At 46.3% G+C, this 18684-nt stretch overlaps 1 long non-coding RNA gene across 1 annotated transcript; it reads right to left on the bottom strand.

Moving 5' to 3' along the window:
* Window positions 1–701: 701 nt before the first annotated feature.
* Window positions 702–16931, bottom strand: LOC144299916 (uncharacterized). Its single transcript, XR_013366564.1, has 3 exons — window positions 16825–16931; window positions 15174–15981; window positions 702–1581 (listed from the first exon to the last, which is right to left on the bottom strand). It is a non-coding gene; the product is annotated as an uncharacterized LOC144299916 (long non-coding RNA).
* Window positions 16932–18684: the final 1753 nt, after the last annotated feature.

Genomic DNA, 18684 nt, shown 5'->3' with positions numbered 1-18684 from the left:
CCCAGGCTTCATTGAGGTTGGGGCAGCCACTAGCAGGAAGCTGGGCACTGGTAGAGGAGTGTTATCGAAGGAAGGGCCAACACTGCAGCTGGCTAGGACTTTGGCTGTGGGGGGCTGCCAGGACCCAGAGCAGCCAGCCTGGGGCACTTGGACGCATTGGGGTGAGCCAAGCACAGAGCCCCTATCACCATGGTGAGCGAGGCATATCTGACTTGTCCCTATATTGCCAGTGCTTCTTCTGGGCCCCAGTACATGTTTGCTAATTGGCCTGTTGTATGGAATGAACCATTTCTGACACCCACTGTGCTGCTACTTGGGTGCATGCGACTGTGGGACCTTGAGAGCATTCCTTCACCTTTCTGAGCCACACTGTCCCTACCTGTAATCAGCCTCCATGAGCTGTTGTAAGGGGTTTCTAGAATAAATGGAAAAGTGGGCATGATTGCACATGTCCAACCCCAAAGAGCTCTGCAGGTGGAAAGTTGAAATTTTCAGTCACCTCTTTGCTACTGTTACTATATCTTAGGTATGTCCAGCTTGTAACAAATTTAAGTTGTAAGAATTACAATTTATCTCCTTGTGGGATATAGTTTTTTTTTTTCTTTCTTTTTAAACTTGTAATGAGAAAAGGAAGCTTTCTTTTTTTTATTTTTTATTTATTTATGATAGTCACAGAGAGAGAGAGAGAGAGAGAGGCAGAGACACAGGCAGAGGGAGAAGCAGGCTCCATGCACCGGGAGCCTGATGTGGGATTTGATCCCTGGTCTCCAGGATCGCGCCCTGGGCCAAAGGCAGGCGCCAAACCGCTGCGCCACCCAGGGATCCCAAAAGGAAGCTTTCTAAACATTTTTTCTGAGTAGGTTCTTGTATCTCTCCAAAATGTTCACTGCTACTCCCAAATCTCTGACACTTGGAAAAATAATGATGGCCTAGAATGGGACGGTCTCTGTCCAGTAGCATCAGGTACCTACATGAAACAGCAGCCTAGGGAATTTACTTCTGGCTCTTTTGGAATAAAGTCCCGGGTACTCAGCTTTATTTGATCCTGGGTGAGACTTGGGTCTCTTTCATGCTTCAGTTTCTCAGTTTCTCCCATTAGGTTAAAAAAAAAACAAACAACCACCTTATACCAAAGACAAATCAATCTAGAATGACATGTAGACTAGTGGTTGCGAGGATATGTTCCAGACTGACCACTGACTTCAAACCCCAGCTCCACCATTTACTGGGTGATGTTGGGCAACTTACATACCTTGCTTGTCTCTTCGTGGGGTAGGTAAAAACCTAATCACCTAAGTACCCAAGTCCTGAGTTGCTTAGAATAGAGCCAGATACACAGTAACTGCTTAATAAAAGTACCTGTTATCATCTTCAAAGATTTTGTTGGAAGTGACAGCCGGTCACATACCGAGGCGTCTTTAGTCAACAGTCCCATAGCAGGTGTTGTAGGGAACTGAGGGCGGTGGATACTATAGAAGTTACGGGGATGATCCTCAAAGAACCTGGAGATCCACTCTGATAGGAGAGAGGCTGCAGACACACGTGGGAAGATTGTAGGCCAAGGGCTGCAAACACCAACGCCTGTAGGGAGAGGATAGAGACAGGCATCGTGCAGGAGAAGATGCGCACTATATATCAGAGTTGTAGGCATATGGTTGTGCATATTAAATCATATAGGAATAATTTTTTCTCCACAAAGAAATATGCTTTCTCCATTTGTCCTGAAGCTTGCTCAGCTAGATTTGCTCAGGTGGAGGCCTGGCTACAGAGAACTGGTTCTCTATCATCAGAAAAACACCAGTGCATATGAATGATAACTGACAGCTGAGCCTCAAAACCAGAGGGATGAAAGGGAGCCGTGGGGTCTTGGCAGCTTGAGAGAGGGTGGCTCCATCTCAAAGGCAGAAAGAGAAGGCAGAAATCAAGATTTTTATCCATTTTGATTTTTTAAAAAATTATTATTATTATTTTAAGATATTTATCCTTTTTAAAAAGTGCTAGATCAGATAATCCAAAGATAATATCCTGGCCCAACATGGCATGCCTGTGGGAATGAATTTGGCCTCTGGGCGCAGGTTTGCAACCTCCGCATATGGCCTGCCCTGTAAGAGTGCATATGTGCAAATTTACACACCCTGCAAAGTTATCACATGAAAAATACTGCCTAGCTCAGCAGTTTTATTTTTCCAAATCATTAAAGCATCATCTCTTCACAAAATCCACTGTTCCAACCCACAGGCTACCAAGATCCCTCCATACAAAACTGCCTTTTAGGAAAAGATAAGATTGTAAGTAAAATATATTGTCATGCACTCTTAGGTCCAAAGAAAGTTAGAGAGGGTTTGAAGTCATAGGAGAATTGGTGCACTTGTAATTTTGTTACCTGGTTGAGTGCACCTGTGTTCCCACCAGCACTATTCACAACAGACTAAAGGTGGAAACCACCCAAATGTCCACCTGTGATGAATGGAGAAGCAAAATGTGGCGTGTCCTACAACAGCATATTTAGCAGTGAAAATGATGTGGTGCTGAGAGATGCTCCAACACGGATGAACGTTGAAAACACTATGCTAAATGGAAGGAGCCAGCTCCGAAAGACCACATCGTGTGGTTCTATTTATACGAAGTATATAGAATAAGCAAAGCCATAGAGACAGAAAGGAGATTGGCGGTTTCCAGGGAATAGAGGGAAGAGGAACTCAGGTCTAACTGCTACTGGTGTGGGGTTTCTTTTAGGGGAGACAGAAATGTTCCAAAATTAAATTGTGGTGTTGCACAACCCTGTGAATATACCAAAAACCATTGCATTGTGTGGCATGTGAGCGATATCTCAAAAAGCTGTTTGAAGAAAAAGACTATATGATTTGTTCTTTTGGTGATCTTTGCCTCCTAGAGGAACAGTATCAGCCGCTGTCATCCTTGAATACAAAGGACAGTGATGAGAATTCTGACCTATCAAATGTACTGGTGGTTGGTTGCCATAGGCAAATATAACTGAGCTCCAGTATTGGATCCCTGGGCCATTATTATGTTATTTACTAATACTATGTTCCAAATCCATATCTAGCGCTATAAACAGTCATGTTAATTTTAGGTCTGTGAGGACAGGGGAATTTTAAGAATGCCGGTGCCTCTTCCCATAATCTGCCTAGTTCCTGCAAGGGGAAGCCGGGGCTGCTGTGCCACCAGGCCCGAGTCACATGTGAACCCAAAGGATCTTGGCACGTGGCCACTGGTCCATCCTGTTTGCTACCAGTTGAGGGTTTGTGTGTGTGTGTGTGTGTGGGGGGGTAGGTTTTGTTTTTGGCAGACTTTCAGACTTCCCTTTCACCATCTTCACCCTCCAACCCCCTCCCTCCCAGAGCACTTCAACCTGGCCGTGAGGGTGAAGTGAAAGCCCCTGCTGTCTTTGTGAGCAAGAGTGAAGGAGGGCAGGCAGGGAGCAAGGTGAGCACCACCCCTGGCAACAGCCTCATCTGCTCCCTCTTCGTGGCCTCCTTTGTCCTCTCTCTCACTAGCTGTGCACATTTTCCCTCCGTGGAGGGTGTCCTCCGGAGAAAGGCACTGCTCTCCATCCCTCTGGCCAACGTCCTTCCCCAAGAGCACAGAGTCAAAACCATTGTCACCCCTCCCCACTCCCCAGCACCTTGCCCAGGACTTCAGACCACACTTGGCCTATTCCCCACTTCATATGTTTTTGTTACCCCACCTATTCTCTGAACCCTGAGGTCAGCACCCCTTCCTACTGCTTATTTCATGCTCCGTTGTTTCACTGGGGACCGTCACTTAGCACGCTTCCTGCCTGAATGGGACAAGACCTTTTAATGAAAGTCCCTCTTCACTCCAGGGGCCCTTGACCATTAATGGCCTCTGGAAGCAGATATTGTCTGACTTCCGGGAATCTAAAGTGCTTGACCCGCGCATAATTACAAAATGACCTACCAGACAAGGAAATGTTTGTTTACACTCCGTCTCTGCCACCCCTCCCACGCTGCTTCCCAAGGGGAGAAGTTTGGCACTGTCGCTTCCCCCATGTCCACTGTGAGTCTTTCCTCTTGCTTCCCGTCGCCCTGTCCCCTCCCCTTGGACCTGCCAGCCAGCCAGGTGGTTAAAAGCAGATCGAGTGAGTGTTCTTGCTTCGGACAGGGCTGAGCCGCAAAGGTGAACTGCCTCTGCTTAGCCACACCTGCAGCAGGTATCTATTGAGCATGCGCAATGAGCCAGGCTCTGTGTTACAATGCCGTCTGGAGACCTGTCTGCTGTGGTCCTTGCTCTCATGGAGCTCATAGTCTAGAGGACATGTAATGACAACTGTGACAAGTGCTTTGATGGAAGACTTCAGGGCACAATGAAAGCATTTGATGGAAAGACCTGGCCAGTGCTGCTGGGAGGTTGAGAGGGCTAGAGCCCAGTTATTCATGCCTTGGTGGGCCCTTTTCAAATTAAAAAAAAAAAAAAAAGGGACACCTGGGTGGCTCAGCTGTTTAGCACCTGCCTTCAGCCCAGGGTGTGATCCTGGAGTCCCAGGATCAAGTCCCACATCGGGTTCCTTGCATGGAGCCTGCTTCTCCCTCTGCCTAGGTCTTTGCCTCTTTCTCTGTATCTCTCACAAATAAATAAATAATCTTTAAAAAAATTACCTTTAACAACTGCATTGGTATAAATCCAGGCTAGATTCATCATTATATAATAATCATTGTAGTCACTTTATTCTTCTGATTTTCAAAGAGATTAAACATTTTTTCCATGGTTCCTAAATGGATCATGGATCCCAAAGCACAGTCCCTGCTGTGTATAATGGAGAAATCCGGCCCTGGAAAAGGCATCCCTGAGGAGGAGACAACTGAGTGATAAACAGGAGTTAGTTCAATGAGCCAGGTGTGAAATGAAGTCTAGACAATGGATATAGCATATGCAAAGGCCCTGTGGTAGAAGAACTAACACTTAAAGAGCACCAGTGAAGTATAGTTCAGAGAATAAAGAGAAGCATGGATAAAAATGAAGCTAGAGAGAAAGCAGGACCATATGGCCCATGAGGAATTGTAACCTTTACCCTGAGCATTGGGAAATCACTGATAGGTTTCAAGCACAGAGTGTTGAATGACTCCTGAAGATATCAATAGGAACTGAGCTGCATTGTATAGGACTTGGTTTCCAGAGCTGCCTGGAAGAAGCCTCCCAATGTTTGCAACTCAAAGGACACACTTTCCAGCCAGCCTGCTTTCCCCAACCCCCCACGCAAATGCAAATGGTAATCACACAGCACAGAATGCTCAAAGGGAACATTTGGTCTCAGTTTGCAACCCCAAGATCCACAAATTCCAGGAAGAAACTAATAAAACATCAACCTTGAATTTCACCCTTGACTTCAATCTCTTTCCTCTACAAGTGTATATACCCCCAATCTGCACTCGTGCTTCACATCATTGTTGGCCGCTGTTTATTTGGGGGGTGAGGAAGTGATGGGGTGGGGAGCCAGAAGGCTATTTTAGGGAGCCTCGGTTCCCAAAGTATGTTGAGGAATTCATTCATCCTTCCGAATGCCTGTGTCACACCTGACTCCTGGGGCAGATTTCTTTTGGCACAACGGAACTTGGCAGCGGCTTTCTAATCTGTTGTCCTGTTTGGCTTGTTTAACCCCACCCCACCCTAGTTCCTGTTTTGTTCGATTTCCTTCCTCTCTTATGCTGGGATTATTCCACTTATCGTGGGAGAAAAAGGTGCAGGGTTTCAATCTGTCACCCAGTAGTGTGTGGGTCCCCAAAGGTAGCACATGTTGTGACAACTGGCACAGGAGGTGGCGGCAAGTCTTTTCCATCCTCTTTTTGCACCAGAGTCGGGGTGCTATTTTCATCTTCTGATAAAACCCATTAGCATTAGCCTTATTGGAAGATAGTTGATAATTACTGGATCAACTAGATGTAAACTCCTACAGGCTCCAGACCATGTCTTGTGTTTATTTGTTCTGTATCCCTGCGGCGTCTGGAATACAACAGCGTCGTAGGGTCATGTGTTGGTTGATTGGACAAATCCAATATTTCATAGGTGAAGTATTTCTTGGATCCCATCCTCCCTCTGTTGCCCCAGGCCCTCGTCATCTGTTTCTTGGGCCTTTGTAATAATTTCTCGTTTCACCTTCCCACCCATTCCCTAGACTTTTCAGACATCTGAGCCCATAACTTCCACTTTTTGACTTAAATCAGTTTGGTGGGGCTTCTAACATTCAGATTTTCCTGGCCTATGTGAGGTTGAGGGCACAGCCCATTTTCATCCATCTTCATATCATCCGTGTCTTTAACAAGACCTGGCTGTTAATACACAGTTAACAATGTGTATTGAATGAATGAATGTGAAAAGGGAGAACCTCTATAACTCCACCAGCCTCCAGCTTTCTCTAATCCCCATGCTGGGGATCCCTGGGTGGCGCAGCGATTTGGCGCCTGCCTTTGGCCCAGGGCGCGATCCTGGAGACCCGGGATCGAATCCCACGTCGGGCTCCTGGTGCATGGAGCCTGCTTCTCACTCTGCCTGTGTCTCTGCCTCTCTCTCTCTCTCTCTCTGGGTGACTATCATAAATAATAAATAAAAATAAAAATAAATAATCCCCATGCTGTGTGATTACCACCGGGATGAATTCATGCAAAATTCTTCTAGCTCATCATTTACCTGAAGTTACTACAAAATCTTCCTCAAAGGAGGGATCCAGAAGAGTTGCAACATTAAATGAGTCTGAGTCTGAGGAGAGCTGTATGCTCTTACCATGTTTTGAGAGTGACCATGACTTCGACATTTAAAAGACATCCCGTGTTTAGAAACCTCTTTAGTTCTCTTTATTTTTAATTTTTAAAAGGATTGTATGTATGTATGTATGTATGTATGTATGTATGTATTTATGAGGGCAGAGGGAGAAGAGAGCACAAGTAGGGGGGTAGGGAGAGGGAGAGGGAAGGGAGAAGCAGACTCCCCCCTGAGCAGGATGCCCAACAACAGGGCTCAATCCCAGGACCCTGGGATCATGACCTGAGCCAAAGGCAGACGCTCCCAGGTGCCCTTCTCTAGTTCTCTTTAATATGGAATGTCCCAAACTCATTTGACCACGGAACACCTGTTTCTCAGGGAATCTTCCAAAACTAGTCTTCCAGGCCTCATGAACATAATATGTACATCTTGTATCCGAATTTCTAAAATATAGGAGCACAATGCCTGGTGCCTCAGTATAATTCTTCTAGGCCCTGAAAGTCTGTTTAGATCATCCCTAAGAACAAATGGTCAGTCCACAAAAACATGCATTAGTTGTGCAGACATACACAGAAGTGGGTATCTCTTTGTGATTTCAACTTCTTTGAATATGGACCCAGAATTAGGACTGCTGGATCTTATGGTAGTTCTATTTTTAATTTTGTGAGGAATCCCCATACTAGCTTTTCATTTTCTTAATGGCTGCACCATTTTACATTCCCATCAACAATGCGTGAAGGTTCCACCTTTTTTGCATTCTTGCCAACACCTGTTCTTTCTGTTCTTCCACTAGCAGCCATCCTAATGGGTGTGGGATGACATCTCATTGTAGTTTTGATGTGCATTTCTCTTATGATTAGTGATATTGAGCATCTTTTTCTATGCTTGTTGGCTATCTCTGTGTCTTCTTTGGAGAACTGTCTGTTCAAGTCTTTTGCCCATTTTGAAATCTGGTTATTTGGGTTATTTTGTTATTAAATTGTAGGAGTTCCTTGTATATTCTGGATATTAACCCCTTATCAGATACATGATTTGCAGATATTTTCCCCCCATTCTGCAGGTTAGCTTTTCACTTTCTCAGTTGTTTCCCTTGATACACAGAAGTGTCTACGTCTGAGGTAGTCCCATTTGCCTATTTCTGCTTTTGTTGCTTGTGCTTTTGGTGAAATCACTGCCAAATCCAATGTCCTAAAGCTTTTCCCTTGTGTTTTCTTCTAGGAATGTTATAGTTTGGGGGCTTAATTTTAGGCCTTTACTGCATTTTGAGTTCATTTTTGTATGTGGTATGAGGTAAGGGTTCAACTGCATTCTTTTGTGTGTAGCTGTCCAGTTTCCCCAGCACCACTTGTTGAACAGACTGTCCTTTCCCTGTTGTATAGGTGATTACCTATTTTTATACCAAAACTGAAATGCACAAGGATAGCAGTGGTAGTAATGAAAGAGGGGATCTGTCAGCTTTATCTGGGCCCTAGAGACATCTTTCAACTAACTCTACCCTACCCAAATCTGGTTTGTTTGGGCATAAGAGGCATGGGGACTGGCCAGGTGAATGTTGGAGAAGTTCCTAGGTGATCTGATACGCATTTCTTTTACTCTGGGTAAAAACCCAGAACCAACAGGGGAAAGAAATCATCAAATTGGTTAGAATGGTCATTGTGCAATGTAGAAACACCTTGCCACAGGTGTCCTCTTTCTAAATATTGCGTTTTCTCAAAGCAGGGCACACCTGTGAGCCATCCGGAGGCTTGCAGATCCAGCTGCCCAGGTACTGATGAGGAGGTGTCAGCTGCCCCATACCTGAACCGGCGGGGAAGCCTCCTGAACATCTGCCTACAGTCTGCACACTTTTTTGAATGGCCATCTCGGGGGAGAGGGAAGGAGGAGCAGTAGAGGGAGGTGGGGAAAGAAGGGCAGACAGCCCATCCGCTTGGAAGGCAGCATGCACAGATGTTTGCAGCAGCAGATGGCAGCCTGCTGCAGAGCCGTCCACAGTACCCCTGGCCAGCAAGGGGTAGGAAAGGAAGAGGGAGGCTGCCCAGGCTCCTCTGGATCCACCGTCTTGAACAACAGCGGCTCCCTCTGCGGACATGGTAAGCACATCCGCTCCTCCCCTCCCGAGTACTGATCCCACAGCAAGAGTATGTAGGCCTCTTGGAGAGCCAGGTCCAGCTGTAGGCTCATGAATGCTCTTACACCATTATTGCATGGGGGTTATCCTGCAGTGTTTCTGAGTACCCACTCAACCAGAGGCCTGCCAAGCCGGTCAGGGGAGGAGGAAGCAACCGGGGGCATTCAGCATTTCCTCCTGCAAAGTACTGCTCCACAGGCTGCTTCACTCAGAACCGCCCACCAAGGCCCCTTTGGATCAGGTGGAGAAAGAAAGAGGCCCAGAAATGCGGCCTGAGCAGCCTGAGTGCCGTGAAGTTTCTTTTCCTTACTATCAGTGAAGGCATTAATCCCTGGCAAGCAAAACCGTGGTGGAGTAAGGGGTGGAGGGGTGGAGGTGAGTGGTGGGGAGCAGGTTGGCTGCAGACACACCACCACCAGCACCCTCGTGTGCTCCGCAGAGCATCTTTCTCCCCAAGAGCTTTGCTGCACTTCAGGATCTTCCTCAACCCGGTTCTTTGGGAGACTACCGCTGGCTGGTTGGAGTGGACCCTGGAGAGGGAGAGGGAGAACTGCCTTGTAGGATACCAGTCCCGGCTCTGCCTCAGTGGTTTCTGTGTCTCTGGAGGAGTCCCATTACCCTTGGGATCTTAGTTGTCCCAGCTGGAAGAAACAGAAAAGCCACTCCACACTGGGCTGAACTTTGAAGAGGCCGTTGAGAAGCTGCAGTGGTGCGCATGGGGGCTGGAGCCCAAGTCCGGAGTTCACGCCTCCCGAGTTCTTTCCCAGCCTTCCCTGTGGAACCTGGGAAATGTAGGGAGTCATCTACACTACCTTGAAGGGGCATGGTGGGTGGTGGGCATGTGCCCAGTGTCACGAGTGACCAGGGAGTCATAGCAGTGACAATAAAAGCCAACGCCTGATCTGAGCTCTCGACCGTGTAAGTCCGTCAGCCCTCCCCACCACCCTGTGACTCGTCCACACAGCTGCCGCTACTGCTACTACTACTCCTACTCCTACTATTACTACTACTACTATTATTATTAGTGCTGCTGCTGCTGCTGCTGCTGCTACAGGACCAGGATCAGATCCCAGGCCATGCCTCTAACCACTCTGCCATGCTACAAGACAAACAGGAAAACAAACCCATTTTTTAATCCTCCAGCCTGACAAACAGCAGGTTTGATACTGTTGAGCCCTGGTGACACTGTGGTGAAGGACCTGCACTTAATTACCTCCAGGAAGGACTGGGGGGCCAGGACTGAGCAAGGAGTTGGGGGCATTTTGTAGTACAGAGTACAGTTCCATGTTACTGGGGCTCATCACCCATCGAAGAGAGAAGAATGAAGAGGATCAGGGAAGAGAACCGAACAACAGATGGAAGGTCCTCAGAATCCAGAACCACCTTGAACATGACCTCTGGGCTGCTGAAGCCCAGGCGGCTTTGGGCCTTTAGGGATCTTGTTCTTTCTTCTGTTTTGCATGCAGGACTCGTGTGTTCCAGGCGCCGTGTTGGGCTCTCTGTCCTTTCCATGCAAAGGCAGGGTGTGCCCTAATGCTACTACCCTGCTGCTGTCCCCAGTTCCGGTGCCTCTGTGGCACTGAGGTCATGGCCACATCCAGGGAGGAGCCCGTTCACCCCTCGGCTCTGATCTGTGATGGGCCGTTCCCCCAGAGCAGCTGCTGCAACAACATTGACTTTGTACAGCGGCCAAGAGAGAGGGAGAGAGGGAGCGCGGGAGTGAGCGAGCACGAGCCTACCCCATTCCAAAACGTTTCTGACAAAATCTGGCACTCCTGGTTCTAATCAAAATGCTGAACTTTGGAACAAATTAACATTCCACAGCCCTCGCAGGGAAGGAGAAATTCAGCCGAGACACACTTCAGTTCACAACCACAACAAAAATAGCTTCTCCCGGGGAAGACACACTCTGCTAACAAGGTCACTTTTGTTTTGCTTCCCCTGCCATCTGGCTGAGCGGCACCAGGGGGCTGGATTTGGTACCGGCTCATTCTGCCGAGGGTGGATGGGAGCCGGGTGGCACTGCAGACGGCTTCCCAGCCTCCTGGCAAAGGGTGCCGGCACAAAGTTACCTTCAGACGTCCCCCAGCAAGCACGCGGGCAGATGGAGCCCCGGTTTCACCCAGCCCGGCTCTGCTCTGAGCTCCGAGTGTGCAGAAGGTGTGACACCAGCAGACAGCAACAAGCAGGTGGGAATCAGAGGAGAGCGAAAAACACGACAGGATGGGAAAGCTATCTTCGTCTCGAAAAACATTCCAGAACCCGATGTAATGCTCGCTCCGGAGAGTTGGAAGTCTCAGTTCCAGAAGGGAAACAAAGACGCATGATTTTGGTTTGGGTTTTTTTTTTTTTTTTTTTTTTCCTCTCTCTCTCTCTCTCTCTCTCTCTTTCTTTTTCTTTTCTTTTCTTTCCTCCCCTCTTTCCTTGTACTTCCAAGACTCCACCTCTCTCAATTCTCAATCAGGGGTGTTCAGTAGCCTTCCTTGACTCAGTTTCCTCATCTGTAAGGTGGAAATCATGTAGTGGGTAGGAGTGTGGGAAGAGGTGGTGGGTGGTAATTGCCTGGGGGTCCGTGGCTGGCTGGGGCTCTCAGAGATCCGGGGTACACTCAGACCTCTGTGGCTCTCATGGAGTGGATCAAGGAAGACCTCTTGGCAACGCTCTGCAGAGCTGTTGCAGAACGTAAATGGTCTGCCTACGGTTACTCTGTTAAGGTGAAGACCTGGCACCTGAGCACAGCATTTGGATGACAAAGACCCTGCTGCTTCTACTGCCCCAGTGATTTCCATTCTTTTAAACTAGGGGACTATGAATCTGCACAAGGGGTTTGTGACTTAATTGAAGCCATGTACCTCCTAAGAAGAGGCCAGGGGCCCCTTACATTAGAAAAGTATACCTGCTGGGAAAACAAACAGCCAAAGTTTTTAGTTGGTAAAACAGGGAAGGAATCCTTAAAATGACCCAAACCCTCCCTCCCTACTCTTAAATCAAGAAAATAAGTTCATTAGGGCATCTTCTTCAGGCATTCTTCCCCGCCCCCCAAAAGAAAGAGACATAAGGAAACTTAGCTTTCCAGGTGAATTGAATCTGATCTCTGAGGTGTGGGAGGTGTGTGAAGGGGTCTTGGATGCCCCAGTGTGTCACCACTGCCCCTGGGGAGTAGGGTGAGCAAGGGAAGCCCAGGGTCCTACTGTTGCACATAGTTTCTGGACCAGAACGGAGCTCTGAAATCTAGCATAGGATTAAAAGTTTGGGAAGAGCCCTGAAGCCATTGCAAGCATTAACCAGTATTAGGAGTGAGCCCCTCTCTGCTGCTGGTACACCAGGGGCTTGCCACCCACCACCCCCTAGCTGCATGGGGAAGCCTTTGCACTGCTCCCAGCAGGGAACATCAGGGGCAGATCACTGCTCCCCTTGGCCCTAGGACCTGCTCATCTGCACCCTGCCTCTGTCCTCTTGCCTTGGGCCCCCCGCCCCCCGCCCCAGATTTCAGGAGCTTTGTTTACTCAGAAGTCCCCTGGAAACCCTCTGGTCTTTCATGTCTGTGCAACACATTGAGTATTAATTGTATGCCAGGCAGTATGCTCGGCTCTTGGTATAAAGCATAGAAGAAAAGAGATGACGCTCTTGCCCTCAGAGGGCTTTCAGCCTAGTGGGAAGCTAGACATTGAACTCAAACAGTGGGATGGGTTGAATTGGGACAGAGATTGACTTTCTAGGTCAAGAAATACAGGCCACTGAAACATCTTGAAACAGGAAAGAACTCTGGTGGCTCCAGATATTTCTGCCCCAAAGACACATAACCAATATCATGTCTCTAAGCTAAGTTTAAAATAGCACTTTACGTGACTTTGAGGAAATGAGAGTGGTCTAAATCCAAGACTGCATGGAGGAGTTACTGATGGAGATTGGGGGCTGGTGGCTAAAGCTTCTACAAGGTCTTCCTGGACCCTGCCCCTGGGAGGACTTGGACCCTGCCACAGAGGAAGGGTAGGGACTTCATGCACTCGGAGGTCATGGGCCAGGGAAGAGTGAGCAGCACGCGATGAGAGGAGGTAGGGGAGGCCCATTCTGGAGGACAGACTTTCTGAAGCGGGACTCGTGGGTCACCTACAGCACGATTATCCCAGGGGCTTGTTGCCAGTACAGAAGCCTGGATCCATCTCAGACTTCCAAAACCAGCATCTCCAGACCAGGAGCTTAGAATCTGCTTTATGGGCAAGCTCCCTAGGGAATTATGGCATGCACAGGGCTTCATAGTCCACGGTAAGGCTTTCTGGATTTTATCCTAAAAGCAAGGGAGGCCATTAAAGGTCTTGGAAAAAGAAATGATGCAGTGCACTTTAGAGATGTTGCCCTGCCTGTTGGGAAGCAGCTGAATGGAGTGGGACAAATGAGGAGATGGACAGACCATACGGACGACTAGGACTAAAATCTGCCTCGCCTTCCTCATCCCTTTGCTTCCCTGCCAGTAGCACTGGGTAGACTAGCTCCCAACCTTAGTGCCCAATCCTGGGGCACCGGCTGGTTCTCCCTGGTCATCTAGACCCTGGTGTAGGAGCTGCCTGGACCCTCGAGTGGCAGATGGATCGGCACTGGCCCTCAGATTGTCCTTTAACTCCCTGAGCATCTCAGACAGTCGCTCGCTGTCACTGCAGTGGTTGGTTGTCCAGGGCAAACTGTGACCTCACCTGTCCAGGATGGATTAGACAGTGTTAGGCCCAAGAATGGGGCAATTTCATGGTTCTCTCTGGCCCTATGAGTCTGTAGCATGAGCTTAGGTTGGTAGGGAATCAATCAGTGAGACTGTCATCTCTTAATCAGTCACACTTCTCACACCAATCCAGGTGACCCCACCAGGGCCCCTGGTTTGAAGAAGCACTAATGAGGCGCCCAGTCTCCCAACTCATCCCAATTGGAGGCTGTGCCAAGTGGCTCTTGATTCAGGGCGCTGGTTACCAAAACCAGCCTCCTTCTCCCAGGTAAATGACAAATTGTTCACTCCCACTGCATTTTCAAAGAGAGGCTGACAGAGGGAATGTTACGAATCACAATCAGAGTTTCCTGCCGCAGAGCACACAAGATGAGAATTGATCTCAAACCTTTTACTGTCATCATTTACTGAGTGCTAGAAAGACATACACATAAGTCAGCAGAGAAAAACTCAGAATCCCAGTCTCTGGCTGCCTGTCAGCAAAACGCCCGGATAATGTCGCCTGCTAAAACAGAGAGCGGGATCACGCCGCAGCCCAGCCAGGCCTCCTTAGGCTCCAGAAACACCACGGGGCTCTTTGCCCTGCCTTCCTTATTCCTTTAATCAACGTATTGAGGTGTAATTTACCCACGAGAAACGGTATCCGTTTCAAGTGTGCAGATCGATGTTTTGACAAATGTCTACACCCAGATAACCATCACCTCAATCAGCACGCAGCCTGTTTCTATCTCCAGAATCCTTTCCAGTCTCTCTGAGGTCAGTCCACTCTTACCTCTGGCCTCAGGCAGCCACTGATCCACTTTCTGTCACTATAGTTTCACAATTTTTATAATTTCATAGAGTGGGCCCAGACAGTGTATACTCTTGCGTCCGGCCTCCTTTACTGGTTTTTGAGATTTGGCCATGTCGCTGTATACGTCAGTAGCTTGTTTCCTTTTATCGCTGAGGAGTCCCCCACAATTTGTTTATCTGTTCACCTGTTGTTGGACATTTGGGCTATGTCCAGATTTCGGATATCATGATAAAGCTATTATCATAAACACTTGTGTAAAGTCTTTGGGCATGTGATTTCATTTCTCTGGGGGCAAACACTTAAAAGCAGTTGTTTTGGGGCACACGGGTGGCTCAGTCGGTGAAACATCTGCCTTTAGCTGGGGTCATGATCCCAGGGTCCCGGGATCAAGCCCCATGTTGGGCTCCCTGCTCAGCAGGGAGCCTGCTTCTCCCTCTCTTCCCCATTCATGCTCTCTGCTGCTCTGTCTCCCTCTCTCTCAAATTAAAAAAAAAAATAAATTTATATATATATAAATTTTATATATAAAACATATATAAATATATATTTTAAAGCAGCTGTTTTGTATGGTAGGTATATATTTACTTTCTAAGAAACTGCCTTTTCCCAAAGTAGATGCACCATTTTTACATTCCCGCCAACAGTGATAAGAGTTCTAGTTGCTCTATATCCTAGCCAACGCTTGGTGTTGTCTTTTTTATTTATTTACTCATTTTTTAAAGATTTTATTTATTTGAGAGAGAGAGAAAGAACATGAGTTGGGAGGAGAGGCAGAGAGAGAGGGAGACAAGCAGACTTACCACTGAGCAGGGAGCGTGACTTGGGGCTCTTTTCCTGGACCCTGAGATCATGACCTGAGCAGAGATCAAGAGTCAGATGCTTAACTGACTGAGCCACCCTGGTGCCCCAGGTTGTTTTACGAGTAAGTTCCAAGGGTTCTTTATAGATTCTGGCTACAAGTCCTTTGTCAAATGTATGTATATTCTTTCAGTCTGTTGCTTTTATTTTTTTCCTCCCATTTTCTTAACTGTGTCTTTAACAGAGCAAAATTTTTAATTTCGATAAATTGTGATTTATCATTTTTTTTCTTTTATGGTCTGTGTTTCTTGTGTCTTAGAAATCTTTACTTACCCAAGTAAGTACTTACCAAGTACTTACCAAGTATGAACCCAAGTTCATAGATTTTCTTCTATGTTTTCTTCTAGAAGTTTATACTTTTAGCTTTTACGTTTGTCTGTGATTCATTTCTAGTTAATTTTGTGTATGTTATGTAGTAAGATTTGATGTTTATTTTTGCCATGTAGGCATTCAGTTGTCCCATCACCATTTGTTGCAAAACTTTTTTGTCCTCACTGAATTATCTTGGTGCCTTTATCAAAATCAATCAGCCATGCACTTGGTATATTTCTGAACTCTGTGATGTTCCATTAATCTGTGTCTAGCTTTTCAATCAGTTCCCCATGATCAGATAAGTTCTCCAACTTCTTCTCTTTAAAAAAATGAATCTATTCTAGGGCATTTGCATCTCCACATACATTTCAGGATGAGCTTGTTTCTCTGTAGATACTTCACTGGAATTTTGGTTGGGTTCATGTTGAATCTCTTGATCTATTTGGAGAGAATCAGCAACTTAACAATTTGATTGAACATGGTACATTGTCCCACTTATTTTAGTCTTTTAAAATTTCTTTCAGCAGTGTTTTATAGTTTTCATTGTATAGGTTTTATACACACTTTGAAAAATTTATTTTGTGTTTTTTAGTATTGTAAATGGAATTGTATTTTATATTTGCTTCCAGTTGTTCATTTCCTGCTCCTGTTCCTGTTCCTTGGCCTTCATCTTTTTCAGTTATTACTTCCTTCCTGGTTGTAACCTGACATTAAAGTCTTAAATACATCTTATCATTGACACTACTTATATCCAGGGTTTGAAAAGATCTTAATTGACAGTTTGTTCAAAAATTGGCATTGGTGATATCCTTCATCTTGCCTCTTATTTCAGCATTTATGGCTACTCTTGGCATAATTCTCACCTTGTGAAACCATCTTCTTTCTACCACTTTTCTCTTTTCTCACAGATCCCACAATCATACCTCCTCCACAGGGCCTTCAAGAAAGATGCAACAGGTTCTCTGATACCTTTTCAACACTGAATCTTTCTGTATTCACCACCACATTGATGGAAACAGTTATTCAATTGATTGTTCAAAATTAAGGGACTTTACACCATTTAACTCTTGTATGTCTATATTCATTTTCTAGGTGCCACAAAGTGGGTGCCTTGAAACCACAGAAATTTATTTCCTCACAGTTCCAGAGGCTAGAGGTTTAAAATCAAGGTGTTGGCAGGGCCATGTTTCCTCCAACACCTGTAGGAGAATTTTTCCTTGCTTATCCCACTTCTGGTGGTTTTTAGCAATTCTTGGCATTCCTTGGCTTATAACCTCATACCTCGATCTCTGCTTCCATCCTCACATGGCATTCACATGATGTGTGTCTGTGTTTCTTCTCCTCTTCTTGTCAAGACACCAGTCCTATTGGATTAAGGTCTCACATACTCCATTATGACCTCATCTTAACTAACCACATCTGCAGTGACCCTATTTCCAAATAAGGCCATATTCTCCAGTATTGGAGATTAGGACTTCAACATATTTTTTTTTGGGGGGGGGGGAGTGGGGACACAATTCAAAATATAACAATGTCTTAGCTCTTTCTTTGTCTCAAATATTCTTCCTCATTTTTTTCTCTTTAAAGATTACCTGGAGGACCCAGTTCAAAATTCACCTTTTCAGCTATCCCAGAAGAAGCAAATTGCTTCTTTTCCTATCTTCATAGCATTTTTGCATTTGTTTTAGGCAGCCTATCACACTATGTGCAACCTGAGAGCAGAAGTCACCTTATTCATCTGGGAATAGAGGTCAGAGTCCCAGAATCCTATATAGACTTCCTCTGTTGAGTAGCCATTCCCACCATGGGTTTTGCAGGCACATATTCAAGCAATCTCTGATTCTTAAATTTGTAGATTAATGAAAAAGATGAAGAAGCTTTTGAGATCCTGTATTATTTAATTTAAAATTTTTCTATTTTAAGAATTTTATCATTAGGAAATACTCCAGATAACATTTGGGGGTCCTATCTAAATGTCTTCTTATATAAAATGACTTTTTCTGGTTGACTACTTTATGTTCAAAATATAAGCTAGAAATAGTCTTTTAATGTAAATACGGTAAAACTGAGTTTCTCAGCCTTGGCACTCTTGATGTTCTGGGCTAGATTATTCTTTGTTGTAGGGGGGCTGTCGTGTGTATTGTAGGATGTTGAGCAGCATCCCGATTTCCATCTAATAGATGCCAGTAGCAACTGTGACAACCACAAGTATTATTGCCAGGCATCCTCTGGGGGACAGAATCACCCCACAATCACAGTCAAGAGCCACCATAGAATCTCATAAGGCAGTTGAAAATCTTAATGTAAAAGTCCTAAAAAAAATCATCCAAATTTCTCTTTAGTTTGCTTTCTTGTTAACACTCTCCTTGGCTTGTAAGGCCACTCTGCATCGAGACCACTGGCACCATAAGTAGATTGCATGGCTCGGCTTTTCCTTGCTCCTGCCTCTGTACATCTGGAGCCTGTGGGTGGCCTTCTTCACGCAGAGGGAAAAATTAATGCCCCTGCTTATCATAAAGACTCAAGGACTCCAAGAGGGGAGAGAAACCACGCTAGTGCTCAGGCATGCAGAGCCGTGTTAACTTCATTCTTGACGCCCCAGAATCTTCCAAAGCCCTTGCTGAGTTCTTCCTGGAGTCATTGAACTAGAAGGAATAAGATTGTGGTTTTAGAAGAAAGACCAAAAACCAGGGGTGGAAATCATCCGGAGGAAATTTAAAAAACAGTGTGTGGAAGGCAGTGCTGGAGAGAGTTGAGGCGGCCGCCAGAGCTCTCCAGAACCAGAGCCACTTCCTGCACCGGCTTCCAAATGTGGTCAGAGGGGAAGCAGCCCTCATGGGCGGGCACACCAGGCCAGGACCCTTGTAAGTGTTAGTTCAGGCCTGGGGTGGGAGAAAGGGGGAGGGCAGGGCAAACTCTGGAAGTGGCTGTGAGTCTGTCTACTTTCCACAAACTCTTAGTTTCAGTTTGAGAGCTGCTGTGCTCTTCTGATATATTGGCAGCTGTTCCACAGAATGGGGAGAAAGTTGCACCACAGTGGAGACCCTGCCCTGGGCTTTGGGATCTGCTCTGTAATATAAACCCTTTGATTATAGGACACATAATTTGCTGAACCAGGAAGCTGTTCCTCTCATCCTTTTT

This window comes from Canis aureus, chromosome 27, assembly GCF_053574225.1.
Source record: "Canis aureus isolate CA01 chromosome 27, VMU_Caureus_v.1.0, whole genome shotgun sequence".
Classification (NCBI taxonomy): domain Eukaryota; kingdom Metazoa; phylum Chordata; class Mammalia; order Carnivora; family Canidae; genus Canis; species Canis aureus.
The sequence above is the reverse complement of the archived record's forward strand: the minus strand, read 5'-3'. Positions and strand labels throughout refer to the sequence as shown.